Below are 5,268 nucleotides of genomic sequence, written 5' to 3' on the forward strand. Positions count from 1 at the left end.
TGTGTGACGCCTTTTCATCCAGGTCCCATCTACAGACACACAAAGATCAGTAACATATGTAGGAGATTCACCGTCATGAATATCTAGCCCAGGATCTATTTCTTTTTGGTTTATTTCCACCAATACCTCCACTGCTTTCTTCATAGAAACTTTGACAGCATTGCATACAGCATCAGACATTTCCTTATTTATTGTTTCAAATCTTGCAGAAGGTGCAGGCATGTTCAGAAAACCACACAATAAATTACCTCCTTCCCTGCCCTGTCCAAGGCATCTCAGAGCATATGCTAACCTAAAATTGCTTTCATAGGAACCAGTGTTAGTGTTTTCGGAGGAGGAAAGTTAAAATTCATAGCCACACGAATTTATTTAAAATCACAAGCTATTCCTACTCTTTTTTCTTCAACAACAATCATGCATACCGTATTCTTACAGCTAACACATGAACATGAAAACCTTATAGCTTGGTAGGGAAGCTCTAAATCAGTAAGTCTGAATCCAGTGGAATCCACATCAACATCATTCACGCACCTGTACATTTCTCCTGTCCCAAGTTTCGATGCTGAAGCTGAGACCTTATGTTCCTCATTTGGAGCTGCTTCCTCGTTTTTGTTGGTAAACCGATTTTCATGAAACCTCCGTTTCCTAAACACAGTTTTTCCACTTCCCATAATGCATAAATCTTGACTTCCACTTACAGGTTTGCGAATTCAGTCTTCCACCTACTAATATGTGTTAGTATTGTCAGAACGTAAACAAACAACATACAAGGAAATTTTCGGGCAAAGATATAGATGTCAGCCAAAGGTATCGAAAGAAATTAACCTTCACACTGACAAAAATTCCGCTGAAGCAAGCAGTTTCCCAAAGGTTGGAAAAGATGGGAGTGTCCGCCAGTGCAGAGTTAATCAGTTTAGCAATTTAAAGGCATTTCTAAAGCTGCTACCACGATAAAGTCACACACAACATAGATTAAACTGTGTAGATCAAGAAAATAACCTCGGTGTGGAGCAGCAGTGTTTTATGTCTGCTCCCGTAATCTTGACACAATATTGAAACAATAGGCAATGAAATGGGCGTGATTTAAGGTGAACCAGTTTTAGATTTGGTGGCATCTTCTCTATCACAAATGCTTACCTATGCAGGATACAATGACTGGAAATGCAGTTTGGCGCTTTGCTTTTTACTAGTGATACCGCTTCTGTTGTTAACCAATCATTGCCTTTGCATTGGCTATACAAATATCGATACAATCGTTCCAATCTAGACAGTTTTTTGAAAGAAAACTGTTAACCGTGTTAAAAATTTCTTTCCCAGTAGCGTTAGTTAGCAACGATGTGCACATAAACAAGTCTTTCTCGAATAAATGTGGTAAGACTGTAATAGGAAACTGTGCATCAATTTTTTAAAGCTCGCTGTATGAGAAGTAATGATTGAAAATAGCCCAGATGACAGAACTATGTGATGCGAAACATAAACGGAAATCGAACTTCGGAAATAAACATTTGCCAGGCATTAATTCATAATTAGCGAATAGGAATTTTCTGCTTGAAGAACATCCTTATGAATCTGATGGAACAGAAAAGAGTGTCGGCGAATCACCGTCCTCCTTGACATTCCGCCGCGAATGTTGGATACGTGCCAGGCGACACGAAATCGGCAACGTCCATGGCTATTTGACTCCCTGTCAAGCATGTTGCATATGTGTCAGGCGACACTCTGCCGGCGACGTACGTAGTTCTATAGTAGGTGATGTTAGAGCGGTGTTGGCCTATTGCAGAATCATTTGCGAAACCTGGATTGAAAATATATTTTTCAGATCATGAATACTATACAAATTTTCAACTTTTGTGGTCCTGTCCTCCTCAGTTGCGCGTAATACTACGGTATATTGATAATTTTCACTTATGGACCGTCTGACACCAACTGAATAAAACACAATTTTAGTGCCATACGCGTTTCGCCTTTATTTTCTGCAAGGCATCATCAGTGGCCTGTAATATGTACATATGTTAGCTATTTTATTTACATTTTTGTCACTGTGCCTATAGGTTATAAACAGTTCTGGTGGTTGGTATTTCCTATTAAGTAGTAATGTTTTGAACTGTACTTACAGGTTGCGTAGACAGTTTATTACATATTACGCTCCTGTTGCATTTTTGGTGTTGTTCTTCTTCCTATGAGCGCCAATTTGCTGTTTTTTCCGCATTCCACAGCACTAAGTGCATAGTGCATAGTGCATAGTGCATTCTCGAGCCAAGTAGCAGGTCGCTTCAGATTGTATTTAGTACTAAGTTCGAAAGCTAGCTTCCGCACCTCTTTCGGAGAAAGGCCAAAATATATTTCTGGGCATCGTGTTATATAAAGTGCCAGCTGCTGTTCCTGCTCCTCAGAGAACACTTTATTATGTGCGACTTATCCCATGCTGACGCTGTCTTCATTCTGGCCTGCAGTGACTCCATCGTGTTTACGAACGTATCGTAGCAAAGACATGCGATTAACTTCGTGCATTTCCGCGGCTCTGCGTATAGAACTCCCGTTTTTCACTTCTTTATAAGCGTCTTCATTTTTTGTAATGCCACACTGCCCTCTGTCAGTCTTCCTCAACCTCTTTCTGGGCATCTAGAAAATAATAATTATCTTCTTGTCACAACGGTACCCAGAAAATATGTCACAACCGTACGCTTAAAACATGTCACAACCGTACCCAGAAAATATGTCACAACCGTACCCAACGCACTACTCCACAAGAAAAACATCGCAATGGCAATACAAAATTTTCTACGTGCGAAGTAATCACTGATATTAAACTACTAATGTTTAATGTTAAACGAGAAGAAACTCTCATCACTTTATCAGTACACATATAGCAAGAATCATTAAAAGAAATGGAATCAAGAAACTTACTTTTGACTGTTGAAAAGTAATGTAGACCGCTGCTAACGTTATTGTCGCACGACGGCTGACGCAATACTGTGACACAAGTCCAGACAGGCACGGCGCTTTTATCTCCCTCCCACTCTCAACGTTATTCTTTATTGTTTGGCTAATATGGCGACTGTCACAATCATACCCTGGCACAACCGTACCCAGTCTACCCTACAATACAAACCTCTGTAGAAGGTTTTTTTCCCTGTAGATCCATTAATATATTTATTTATAACGTCGTTTCGGCTACTCCCACTGTTATCATCAGATCAGAACTTAGAACCTGTTAAACATCGTTCAGTGTCAATCAGCAAACCCTATGCCTAAGCAGGGCACCAACTCTCGGGTATAAGTTTCCTCGATTGACACTGAGCGATGTCTTAGAAGTTCTAAGTTTTGATCTGAGTAACCGAAAAGACGTCATAAAATAATGTATTATCAGGTATGAACGTTTATATTCACAAAAGTTCAGCAGTGATCGCGGGTCCATTCAAGAAATTTATTTTCTTTATAACATTAGGCCACTAAAATTTTTTGAAGAGGATGCTCGAAATGTAGAGTTGTTATACGAAAATCAGTTTATGATCATATAAATTATAAACACTTCTGCAAAATGCACCACTTTTTACTCGGAAAAACCAACGTAAAATCTATCAAAAACTTAACAACCCACCAGCTGAAATATATAAAAGAGCAAAAATTCATAAAAATTTTATTCTCCTTAAAATACCAGCACTCATAAGAGAGAAGCATCAACAACAATCAATGGCATTAGGGTGTAGGAGGCAACGGAAACCACAGCATTAAAGACACAAATTGTTTATCCACAAGACATGTGGTCAATAATGGAAGTGTCATGATGGTGTATCCAGTGGCGAAACATTCCGGGCTACTCCCCCATTCGGATCCCTGGCAGGAGACCAGCAGGGGAGAGGTGACCATGAAATCTAGATATGGGTGGCGTGGATTGGAAAGAATACAAATATTTCTGGTCAGGTGATTATGGGGTAATATCAATAGCAGCGGAAAATGGTATAACGTCAGTAGTATTCATTATGAATAGGAAGATAGGGCAGAGGTTGAGTTACTGTGAACTTTTCAGTACTAGAGGTGTTCTCATTAGTATCGACAACAAACACCGACAACAATAGTTTAGGTCTACATGTCGAAGTCATAAGATGAAAAGACAGAGAATGTATTATAGGATAGTGAACGGGTAATTCAGTACATAAAAGGAGATAAAAATCGAGTACTCACGGGAAACTGAAATACGGCTGTAGGCGAAAGAGTAGAAGTAGAATGTATGAGTTATTATCCGTCGCACTAAAATGAGTTCCCGTTTAGCATTCGTAGTAATCTGCCTCATGTCCTCAAAGTAGCCTTAAGCATTTTTAGAGGCATGCATGCTGTAAATAGCTTGTACTCTGCAACTACTCTATCCACTTGATCGCCTATGAACTATACTGCATTTTCTAAACCATCAAATCCGTGGGTGATGCAGAGACGTATGCTTTAAGGGTTGATGTTATGCCAACACTGCGTGTACGGTCGATCTTTATGTGTAAGCTTGGATCCCACATTAGCGCTACCGTCGGCTTTCTTGAATGATCCTTCCAAATACAGGGTTATTACAAATGATTGAAGCGATTTCACAGCTCTACAATAACTTTATTATTTGAGATCCCTTCACAATGCTTTGCACACACATACAAAAACTCAAAAAGTTTTTTTAGGCATTCACAAATGTTCGATATGTGCCCCTTTAGTGATTCGGCAGACATCAAGCCGATAATCAAGTTCCTCCCATACTCGGCGCAGTATGTCCCCATCAATGAGTTCGAAAGCATCGTTGATGCGAGCTCGCAGTTCTGGCACGTTTCTTGGTAGAGGAGGTTTAAACACTGAATCTTTCACATAACCCCGCAGAAAGAAATCGCATGGGGTTAAGTCGGGAGAGCGTGGAGGCCATGACATGAATTGCTGATCATGATCTCCACCACGACCGATCCATCGGTTTTGCAATCTCCTGTTTAAGAAATGCCGAACATCATGATGGAAGTGCAGTGTAGCACCATCCTGTTGAAATATGAAGTCGGCGTTGTCGGTCTCCAGTTGTGGCATGAGCCAATTTTCCAGCATGTCCAGATACACGTGTCCTGTAACGTTTTTTTCGCAGAAGAAAAACGGGCCGTAAACTTTAAACCGTGAGATTGCACAAAACACGTTAACTTTTGGTGAATTGCGAATTTGCTACACGAATGCGTGAGGAATCTCTACCGCCCAGAATCGCACATTGTGTCTGTTCACTTCACCATTAAGGAAAAAATGTTGCTTCATCAC

This window comes from Schistocerca americana, chromosome 1 (genome assembly GCF_021461395.2).
Source record: "Schistocerca americana isolate TAMUIC-IGC-003095 chromosome 1, iqSchAmer2.1, whole genome shotgun sequence".
Lineage (NCBI taxonomy): Eukaryota > Metazoa > Arthropoda > Insecta > Orthoptera > Acrididae > Schistocerca > Schistocerca americana.